Genomic DNA, 12,057 nt, shown 5'->3' on the forward strand with positions numbered 1-12,057 from the left:
AGCAGTATTCTGGAAAAGGGCTGGAGTCTGTCCTTTGTGGTTCACCTACTGGCTGCAGGTAGGATTCACTAGAAGGGGTTTTGCCATTAATGACCCACTTAAAAGTGCTTATCGAAAAAGCAATACTTGTGCCAGCTGCCAGCTAACCACAGCTTCTCATTTGTAACCCTTGGCGTCCATGCCCTTCAACTGTACTGGCCCGAGGCACACATCTAGTCCTCAGAGTAGGGAATGCGATGTGCCCAGTGCTAGAGCAGATGTAGCCAAAGCACAGGCAGCATGGCACTGTTGGCACGCACCCGCAACACCTGTTTTTGAGGGTGTTTTGCCTTATGCATAGTTACTTTTTGAAGGAAGGCATTGGGGTACACACACACACACACGTATGCACGAGGTGACTTTTGGAAACAGAAACCATGCAGACTGCAAACTACAGTTCCTAGCTTCCTGAAATGCAATTCTGAAAGGCAACGATCCTTTAACAAATGAACAACCCCTGCTCGGGCAGTCGCAACTGCCTGTGTTAACCCAGGAGGAGGGAAAGAGGTTGGTGAGGAAAAGATTTTCCCTGCAGAGCAGGTCACGTTTAGCTGTGAGCTCAGAGCACCTTTCCAGTGCCAGAGCCTTAACAAAGACTGTTCTTGAGCTCTGTAGTCCTAGAGGGCACCAAGGCCTGCCTCCACCCAAGGCAGGGCCACACGAGCAGGGAAGGGAAGGGGAGGAATGGCTTTCTACAGAACTGCCCCTCTGGCACCAAGCAGAAGACAGTGAAGCTGAGCAGCAGATGCTGATGTGAGGAAACAGTAGAATATACAGGGGACAACACATGTGGGAGCTGTTGTAGGGTCTTTGTAGTGGGATGGGAAGAAGATTCATCCAACTGAGTGCTCCCACACATCAGAAGGCAGCACCAGTGGCTCCTAGCTGCCAGGAAGGCGGTGTTTTGGATGCCCCAGAGCCCTCGTGTTTGCTGTACTGTTCTGTGTTATTGACACAAGAGAAGGGGAGGAGGGGTGGGGAGGAGGGGAGGACACATGGTGTCCTGGGGAAGCAGGCATGGCTGGTGCTGCCCTGTGTGCCTGCACCGGCACGGTGGGCTGCAGCTGGGTGGTTGGCCGGCAGTGCAGTTCACAGAGAGCCTCAAACTGATGGTTTCTGGTGTATGCGGGATGTTCATCCCAGAACACCTGGTGTGGGCAGCAGGGCGAGCGGTGGGATTGATCCTCACTTTTATGAAATCTGCCTGAGCTGGGGATCTGGGCAAATATCCTGTAGCTTAAGCAAGGTGTTAAGAGGATGGTGGCATAAAGTGCTAGCTCCCGTGCCTCTGTGCTACTCTGAAGGAGCACGTGGCCATGCCACACATCACACTGTGGCGGGGAGAGCAGTAAGTGTTACTAGCTGGCAGCCTTTGCAGAATGGTGATGGCACGTGAAAATGCACGTGTTCGTTACTCATGAGATACAGGTTTACCGCCCATCTCCGCCTTTCTGCAGTAGTATACACCCAGGGTGGTGGAGCTTTCTGCTCCTGTCCCTGGATGTTGTGCTATTTCCTCTTGTTGTGCTTTGTCTGGGTGACATCTGTTGTTTCTGAGTTTCCTAGTGAGTTGCAGCAACCTTTAACAACACTGATACACTGAACTCTTCGGCTGAAGACCAGTGAGGATTTACCCCTTACAGGAATGGGAAAACAGGGACCAGGTTGTCAGGTGACTCTGCTGCAGTGGGATTAGCTAGAAAAAATTAAGTATTCACTGAACACAAGCTTGAGCATTAGTCATCACTGCCATGTCACCCCTCAGTGGCATCATGAGAGTGAACTTCTGGACTGTACAGTCTTTTGCACACAAATGAGAGGCATTTAATGAAAAGCGCGCCCAGGGCTGCAAACACCACTCTGTTCTAACTGGTAGCCAGGATGCCTGGGAAGATACACAGGTGGCTTCAGAAAATTGTAAGTAGCCTGTTATCACAGAGGAGAGGTGAAAAAAACCCTGGGGAGTTTTTCTCTGTGACCATCTGTTAATTTTCCCCTGAAGCCATTATTGATTTGCACGAGGTGGCACACTAATGCCCTGCAAACAGTGCTGTGAATCACAGCTCTGCACTGCTGCTGCTGGACCAGGCAAGCTCTACTGATGGGAAATAGCATGGTGACATGGTTCCTCACCTTGCACCTCGGAGCTTCATGCACCTGGTGATCATCAGCCTCAGAGAAAGTTCTGTTTGCCCACAAACACTGCTTCACTGCACCTCAGCCTGTGGTGACTCCCTCTTGTTCTGTGGAGTTTGTATAGCCTATAGCCCTTCTAATAAAGAGAGGTCTTGCTCATAAACTGCCATATTTACAAACATTTAGAGACATTCGTGTATCTAGCTATGGTTCAGGAGCAGTTCAAGATCACCACGCAAAGACTATGCTGCTGTAGGGGTCAAGTGCTAAGACTGCTCCTTGTCTGCTGTCCCCTTTGGCCCTTACAATTTGACCAATGCATACACATGTGTGACAATAAAAATACCAGCCAACCTTCATGGCACCGATTGTCAGCCTTCAGTATGTGCCCTGGGGTATCCGTAGCCCTCTGTAGCTAACGGTGGTCTTGCGGTTGGACTCACCAGTGACTGTGTTTCTGCTTTGTGCTGAGTTGTGGAAGAGAGCTGAATGCCCTAACAGCGCCCTTGGTAGCTGCCCCTACTTTTAGCTGGAGAGTCCCTAATGTCCATGATGGCAAACACAATGAAAATCCAAAGAGGAGCTGTGGCGTTAGTGGTAAAAACCTGGTGGGGCTCGTTATGTCTGAAGCACACAATTCAGAAACATTTTCCCAGCTTTTTCTTTCTTTTTTTTTTCATTCTTCTGAGGTATCAGAAGGAGGTATTGCCCCCATATTGTGGCATGGGGGCAACGTGAACAGCTTTGCTCTTTATGCTGGCATTTCAGACAGAAGGAAGCCTGAGAGTGTTTATTGGAACTGACTTGGCCTAGGTCTCTCCTGGTGTTTTCTCTGTGTGTACTCGGTCTGCTGAGTGGTTTCCAAAGGAACTTGCTGAGTGCTGCAGCAAATGGGGAAATTCACTGTGGAACAGTTGCTGCAGCAAATGAAATTTAGAAACAACTTTTGCTTTGCGTTTGTGAGCAAAACGCAGCATTTTCCAAAGCATGACTGAGTATTTGGTCGCAGACAGAATTATCAATTTCTCTGTCGCAAATATGATTTGTGTAGTAAAAATGGAAAACAACCAGACCAAGCTGCACACTGTCATGAATTTGGTCCCAATGGAAGCTTGTCCAGTTGGATGTTTCCTCGGAGAAAGGTCATTGTTTTTGCATTTTTATGGTAAAATAATTATGCTACTTATGAAAAAATGTTTCTAATGTCTATGAGCAATGCAAACAGATACAGAAAACATTTTGCTATTTAATGATCTAAATACAATTTTGCCCTTTTCTAGAAGAAACAAAGCTGTTTCCTTTCTCCCCCAAATGGTATTGGATGAGACAAATGCATCTGTGCATGTTAGGGAGAGAGCATTATCAGAGAGGGAATTGCTGTGCTCCCAGGGTAGGGGAAGAGTTTGTGGCTCTGCAGAGATAGCAGCAGCACAGATTTTCCCAATGGCTTTCTCCTTAGCACATGCTAATCCATGAAGAAACCGCTCATGTTATGCACTAAGACCTGAGCGCCCAAGCTGAGTACACAGTTATGTGGTGTAGCCATTTACAGATACAAATTTTTTAAGTTATACCCAACAGTACTTTGATGTCTCAGTATTAAGCTCTGTGTTTCTTTATTTCTATTGCCCAGTTTCTGACTTCAGAGCCAGCAATCCCTGCAGTGTGCCCGAGGCAAGCCTGTCACATCCACACAGGGAACAAAACATTCAGTGTGACAGCCAGAGAGACTAATAGGGAAATTTTAAGACTTGAATGCTACTGCTGTAGTGCCCCAGCCCAGCAGCTCCTCTGGAAGGTGAGTACTGGCAGCCTTTCTGTCACAGCAAAGGTGTCTATTCTGAAACACAGATCACCAGCAGCCAGGAATGACAAACAGGGTCACTGTTCTCCTCGGGCTGTTCCCATCCACCACCCCTAGCAGAGCACCCAAATCACAAGGCAGGGAGCAGGACACTCCTAGCCCGCTCTCTGCTGATGAGAATCCACTGCTCTACAGCAACGTGCGGTTGAATCATTGGGCCAGAAAGCAAGTGCACGTGGGGGAGCATGGCTGTCTTTACCCACTGGTTCAAGCATTCACATGGGAGTTTGAGATTCTGGACTCTGCTCCCAGGACTGTTTATGCATTTTACATGAAACAGTCACCAGGTAACATATAATCCCCGATCAAAACCCTCAGGGGATTTAGGCAAAGCAACGCCCAGTTTCTGGATCCTGATCAGACTTAGGTGTGAATTGGGCTGAGCGGCTTAGCCCTGTCAGGACTGGGGCAGTTCTGGGCATGCACGAAGGTGGAACTCTAGATAGCTGATGAGCTTGAAAGTATTAAAAAAAAGCTGGAGATTGAAGGGGCCAGATAGTGGGAAGGACTAGGAGTTGCAGTGGGATGTATTCAATCTAAAGTGCAGATTTAGGGTAAGACATCAGGTACTTCAGTAACAAAGTCCTCTTACAGGGAAGCAATTGTTCTTGCAGATTCCTGAAGTGGAAACTTATTTACATAACCATTTTATGTGCTTTTTAAAAAAAGAAGTCCCATCCTAGCCACTACCTTTGCTTGGGTTTGTTTCCACTAGGCTGCATGTGCTGAGCTGCACAATGGTGGCTGGAGTATGAATAGCTTGTTATTCTTACCAAGCGTGACAACTGCTGTAGCGAAATCAAGAGCAACCTGCTCTAATGTAAACTGATTTCAGATTGCCCCTGGCAGTCCCAGCTACCTCATCTAACCTCCTTTTTTTGCCAGTCTTTTTTTTCTTTTTTCCTTTTCCTTTTTTTTCCTCCACTGAAGACACATCCTATGCTTTCTTATAAGATAGTTTATCACACTGGATGTTGCACTGGTGCCTAGGACCTGCATATGATCTCCTCTGGTATTATCCTTGTGGATAATAAAGCCACTTGGACCCCTGGACCCTCCAGCAAGTGCAGACTTCAGCTGCCTGCCCACTTGAGGGATGAGCGCTGTAGTGGCTGTGATTGTACCCAAGAATACCTGGCTACAAAGCACCACAGATGTGTGTCTGGCTCTTGATGGGGCTGTTGCATCTTTGATACCCCACCTGCCTGTTTGGAGAGTGCGGCAGGGCTGGATACATGCAGACAGAGAGGCTTATTCAGAGCAACACTGCTGTCATGCTGAACACACGCCAGATACCAAGTGGGAAGCAGTTGTGTTGGTAAGGGAGTGGGGGGCACTGGGGGGTGGATTTGGGGCAGGGAGTGCTGTGGGAGAAGCACTCCAGTTTGCTGATAATGGCTGCCAGATCAGTGTGATGATGGGTGTGATATAAATTACTATCTATAAATAAATACCACAACAGCATTTTAATGAAGTGTTTTCTAGTAGCACTTGTCCAGGCTGGTAGTGTTATGTTAAGGCTGGAGAAGTATCTCCAACCAAGCTTCTTGGCTAAACCTTCATAAACACGGTCTCACCCAAGATCTAACTATGATTTGTTTGGATAAGAGGTTTTGCTTGTTTGTTTCTGAACATACTTTCAAATATGTTTGGGTTTTAAACTTTATTTATTTATTTTTTCCTTCTTGGCCCAGGTTTTGTGTTGGTGTCACAGAATCTAACTGATGCAGAGATAGGGGACAAATCTGGTGCCTTTTCTGAGCATTCGCTGTTGTTCTGACAGGAAGCTTGCAGAAGGGCTGGGTTGTCTGGGGCTGTGACTTACAGGAGTGACCTGTGTCTCTCCAGAGACTGGCAATTAAAAACATCCCAGCCAGTCCCAGGGGGTGCCGTGTCCTTCACTTCTCCTGCTGTGCTGACACCTGGCATTGCAGTTTGGAGTCGTGGTCTCACGGGCCAATGCCCGGCATTTGCCCTGTGGCTCTGCTGAGACTCAGCAACCAGCTTTGTTTTGTTTTTTTTTTCATGGCAGCTAGCTATTTTTCTGAACTTTTGGCAAGCTGGGCTGCTGGACAAATGGCTGCACATAGTGTACAGCACAGCATGTTGGATGGGACTCGAGCATGTGTGGTGTAGCAACCTGTGTGTGCTGTGGGGTTGCACCATGCATGTACACACTTTTCATCTGTGCTGTTCTGTAGGGTTCCCCCCCAGCACTGTGTCAGGCCCTGGCAGGTTGTCCCCTGCATGCCCGAGCACACAGGCTCTGCACACCTCTGTGCCAGGGGAGAGCCAGGACTGGAGATGGGATGTGGTTTTCTATCTGAACCAAACAGATCATGGTGGGAGGCGAATACTGAGGCAGGAACTGGGTTTGAAGGCCGTATCTCAGGTGTTGCTTTCACATTTGAGGCCAAACCAATGGTTTCGACAGAAAGCCTCTCAGCACCTTAAGTTGTCATCATAAGAGTGTGTGAGAGCTTGCATATATCCAAAACAAAGCCAAGAAACAGTCTTTCTCATGTTAGGTCTGAACTGAGGAGTTCTTTGCAAATTTGACTCCTGTGTGTTAATGGCAGGACCTCTTTTCTGCTCAATTTGAAGATTGGACAGAGAAAGTTCAGTTCTTAAACATAAAATCTCTAAAGTGAAATTTCTTGACTGTCTGGACTTGTGATGCATACTCAGAATTTGTTCATATTATAAATAATTGGCAGGTGTTGCTATAGAGAGAACAGCTTCCATTCTTTTCGAGGACTCATTAACTCCAGCCAGGTCTCCCTGATCAACAGCTCTAAAAAACGCAAACAACAAAAGAGCCCGCAAAATAATATGAGTTGGAAGGGGTGTCTGGAGGGCTGCACTCCAGCACCCTCAGAGCAGGGCCAACTTCAACATTAGCTTAGGTTGCTCGGGGCTTTTTCCATTAAATTTTTGTAATCTCCAAGCATGGGGATTTCACAAACCTCTCTGGGCACCTGCTCCAGTTTAACCACTCTTATTTTGAAAACTTAGTTCTGTGATGTCCAGTGGAATTCCTCCTTCTGCAACGCGTGGTCACTGCTCATGTGCCATGCACCTCTGCAGAGAGCGTGGCTCTGTTCTCGCTCACGCAGCCCAGGGTGCGATTAATGTCAACACTGCAAAAGCACACTGCTGCCTCCTCTTCAGCTGCTTGTCCACCGAGACCCCAGGTCCTTTTCTGAGCAAAGCTGCTTTCTAGCCACTCGGTTCCCAGCCTGTGCTGTTGCTCTGGTTTATTCTATGTCAGGTGCAGACTTTCCATTTGTCCTTGCTGAATTTCAGACGATTTCTTCCAGGCTTGTCTTCCAGGTTGCTGAAGACTGCCTAAATGGCTGCCTTGTTCTTCAGCATAACGACCTACAGCCTCAGGTCAGTGATGTCACACGCAAGCTTGCTGAGGAGCCATTCTGCTCTGTCACCCAGGTTTCCAGTGAAGAGTGTTCCTAGCGTTGTCACTTGATGAATGCCATCTGTTAACGCCAATTAAATGTCTAATTGTTGACCATTATTATCCTTTGAGCTTCATGGCCCAGCCATGAGCTTTTTTGAGCCAGGTTGTGGTCTCTCCCTTCAGGTGATACCACCCAGTTTGACCCATATGGGAGATGGCGTCAAAGGCCGTGCTAAAACCAAAGTAAGTGACATCCACGGCTTCCCCCGCCTCGTCTGTCCAGCCCATCACTCCAGCACAGGTGACAACCATGTTGGCTGGGTACAATTTGTCTGTAGTATTTCCATGCTGGCTCTTCCTAGCAACATTCTTGTATCTGGACATGGCTTCTATGTGCACTTGCTCCATAATATTCCCAGGAAAAATGTACTGATATCTTATATAAGACATCTTCATCTTTGCTAATGTTTTGGCTAATCCCTTTTCAGAAGAAGCCTGTTGGTTACATGTGTTGAGTTTGTGAGACCTTCAGCATGAGTCTGCAGTGTTGGTTGAGCAAGGGAGAGGCTGAGCAGGGCAAACTCAGAAGCAACCTAACCAGGACACGCCTATTTCTCCTCTGTTGGGAATCCCTTTTTTCCCAGCCTTGCCACCAAGGATGATCTCCCAGCTGTTGTTTCCATGGCCTTTGTGTTACCTCAGGGCAGGAGCCCTAAGGGGAGGAAATGGGAAAAGAGGAGGAAGGTGGTTACTGAGCCAATGGACAGTAGAGTATGGTGCTGTCAGTTCCCGGCACCTGGCCAGGATTCAGTTTGAGTAAAAGCAAAAACTAAGGAAGAAGGGGTGAGGTCATCTGCATGGAGCACAAGGGACAGGCATGGCTGTTTCTAGAGAGCGTGAGCAGTTCAGTCAGCAGGAAGGGCCAGGCACCCACCAGAGTAGACATTTGCACAGTGGCCTGTAGTGGTTTGAATTCACAGAAGACAGTTGAGTTCCACTAGGTATAACTTTGGCTCACTGGGGTCTCATGTACAGTACTGAGGGAAGAATTGCTATAGAAAGTAAGAAACAAAATGTTTGGAAAGCCACCAGATCTGACTGTGGAGCCAGAGCAGGACAAACGCTGCTTTGCCAAGCTGGGGGCCCTTGAGGGGCGGGGGGCTCCCTCCTGCCGCAGCGGCCCGGCTGCAGCCACAGCATCTGCCACATCCCCTGCATCGCTGCCTGTCTGTGGGAAACAAAACTCCTGGACAGGCTGGTTGGTAAAGCCATGGGCCAGCCTCACGGAGGGCCTCGCGGGCCTCATGGGGCCTGCCCAGCTGGCCAGGCTTGGCAGAGCGGACACGACCCCTCCGACTGGGACGGGGCCATGTAATTTGTGTCTGAGGAAAGAGGCGGGTGCAGTGGTGGGGGGAAACGACCCCGTGGGAACACTTGGGCATGCAGGATCGGGCATGGCAGCTAATTAGAAGAAACATACATAAACCTGTCAACTTTTGCTGTGCCCATACTAATGTGACTGTATTTCTGGGATGAACTTACATTTGTAATCTCCTTACTAGCACATTAGAAGACTTTTACAGCGATGCACAGAAGAGCAAATAGGACATTTGTGTAGTGACAGCACTGCTGTGGAGCCATGTACACTTCTAACGAAGGAGACACAGTCTCAGGGTGTGGATTCCTCTGACGGCAGGCTGAGGCCCCCGGGGTCCCAAGGAGAGTGCAGGTACCTGCGCGTTGCGGTCCCTCGTGCATTACTGAAACCTGACTGGCTGGGTCACCCTCCTGCACTGACACAATATCGTTTAGAGCTGTTTGCTTATTACAGAGATACTATCACAAGGTGTGGTGTCCTGATTGGAGTCTAGCAGAAAGTAACACTCTTATTCACCCACCACCCACCTTTAGCCGATGGTCTGAGGGTCTCTCCTTGGCTTCGTGATGGAAAGTGGTTGATTCGCCTCTGCCCAGCGGTAATTATGTGTTGCTGCCTGCTGGAAGTTCCTATGTTGGCATTGGAGTGGTAAGCCTTGAGATTCATTGCAAAGTAAAAGCATGTCTTCTTGATGTCTGTTTTATATTAAGCTTAGTAAAAGTTGCTTAGTACACTGTATCATTTACTTGTGATTTTTTTTTTTTTTAATGATCGTTAAAATTCCTAATTGATATTACCTTGCCACGCTCCTATTTCTCAGCAGCTATTTGCATGCAGCCTTCCCATCAAACTAGAAAGCGGTTCTGGTAGCAAAAGTTTTATGGCACTTCTGGCTTTTCCTTTCTGTTTGGAAGAGTCCCCTTTTTAATTCTTTTATTTTAGATCCTCCTTTGTAAAACACAGCTCCTTCTGGAGGGGCTTTGCCTTCCTGAAAGCTTACAATTTTGTCCTCTCAGCTTTAGGACAAAATTATTCCCTCGTCACTGTAGTTCTTACTGAGCCAGGCTGGCTTGGCAGGTCTCCACTCCTTCTTTGTTTATTTATTTTCATATCAGAAAGGTAATAAAATTGACAAAAGAGGTTTACAGACTCTAACTGTACAGCTTACCAAACAAGAAAACTAAAAAGTCCAACACACTTCCTTTTATTTATGGCATCAGTGCTGAGCCACTACAGTACCAGCACGAGGTAACTTCTCCTCCCTTCAGCTTTTGAAGGGTGAGCCGAGCTTTCTGTTTGCTCACTGCCTCCATCTTTGCAGGAGGTTGTTGGTACAAAGTGGAAAACTTTTCAGTGAAGTGAGGCCGAGCCTATCAGGCCCCAGGCAGCAGCACACGGGGCTCTCCCTGGCAGGGAGGGCAGGAGGCGCCAGGCGAGGGGCTCTAGTGCACCATCAGCCACACAGGGATGCTCCAGCTGTAACACAGTCTGCAGGAAGGCCCATGGGAGCCCTCTGGAACAGTCAGGGGTTCCCGGGGCGTTCAGCCATCTCCTTGTCTCCTCGTTCAGGTTGTGTGACACCCACCCCCCCACGGGGGATGGTCCCAAACACCTCATCAGGACCGGCTGTAGTCTCCATGTGGCTCAGCCCTGGAGCACCTCAGAGCTGAGGTGCCGAGTGCAGTGGTGAGTAACCTCTTCTGTGGAGAGAGCGCTAAACCCCGGAGTCCTTATCCACCCAGTTACGGGGGCTCTCGGTCGTGGAGCAGGTGTAGATTCCGTATAAACACAGCTGTGGAACAGGAGCTGCAATCTATTTAGCAAGGTCTGTTTTCATGTATGTTCATCAGTGAGTTGGGATCAGTGTGGGTGTAGGTCCTGGGCATGGTTGGATGGAGTTAGCAAAGGAGAAATAGGTGTGGGAGGATGGAGTAGCATTTCAAAAGAGAAGGTGCATTCACATCCTCACTGTTTGTAGCCGGTGGACAAGAATTCTCCTGCTAGAATGATGGATGGGGACTGGACAAGGGAATAAATTGTCTTTTAGTGCCTAGATCAATGGAGTGAATACAGCAGAGACAGCAATGCATGAAGGGGAAAGCAATTCACGCAGTGTTACTTGTTAATACACCAGCTTCACCACCTTTATGAGCTGATACTGTAGTATCAGTGTTACCTGAATCAGGCAGGTGACATGTCAGCTAATGGGACAGTTGCTGAGGAGGAGGCTCATGGATAAGGCTAACAGCAGCCCTGCCACACACCCGCAAGTTTACTGCCATCAGTTTCATTTCTGACCCCGGCGCTAGCACCCCCCAGCCTCCAGACCCGGGGGTGTGTTTTGGGGCCAGCCTTCCTCTCCTGAGGCTCTGCTCCTCGCTGAGGCCATATGCAGGCCAGTACGTGGGTCTGCAAAAGGGGCTCGGGGAGGTTGCTGAGCTCTGCTGCCTGGGATCGCTGCAGAGCAGTGGTTGCAGGTGCCATGCCGCTTACATACGCGTTAACCAGCATTTCAGCTTAGGGGGCTGTAACCTGCGTTGGACGGTGGGCTGGGTTTCACAGGGTTCTCCAAGGGCTTCTCATAGTCAGTGCTACTGAAGGCCAGTGGGGTACCCAAAACCCCCTGGTGCTGCCTGCACCCCTGTCTTGCTTACTTCAGCCATGTCTGAAAGTTGTTGCCCATCGCTGAGTGTCTATGCCCATGTGCCCGCCTTCAGAAACATCACAAGGGCATCGCCTCTTGCCCTTGAAAGGATGCACAGAGTCTTTGTGCTTAAACTCGGCAGTGGCTGCAGCCAGAAACCAGGCTTTGGGAGCTCTAGTTTGGCCTGACACTGACTGCCCCAGCCTTGCCTCGAGAGCACAGGGCTGCAGCTGGAGCTGCTTTGGAGGGTCAGACACCCACGCTGTCGAGCCCTCCACACATCAGTGGAGCCTCACCTTTGTGCCACTTCCAGCTGAACAGGGAGAGGGCTTTACCTCCCTTCTTATATCAGGAAGGTCAATCTCCACCCAGACTGCCTTTTCTTCTAACTCTATACATTAAAAGGCATCACAAAATGCTGTAATAGGGGTGCAGTTAATGACTCTGGAAGCACTACATGATTACTGGCTGTCGTAAATAGAAAGCAGTGAGGTTCTGGAGTTCATTTCCAAACAGGTGAGTGGGAACTCTCAGACCAGGAGGCGATTAGTGTGTCTGCAGGTCTGGTTTCTCCTTTCCCT

This window comes from Athene cunicularia (assembly GCF_003259725.1).
Source record: "Athene cunicularia isolate RWA chromosome 11 unlocalized genomic scaffold, athCun1 chr11_part1, whole genome shotgun sequence".
Lineage (NCBI taxonomy): Eukaryota > Metazoa > Chordata > Aves > Strigiformes > Strigidae > Athene > Athene cunicularia.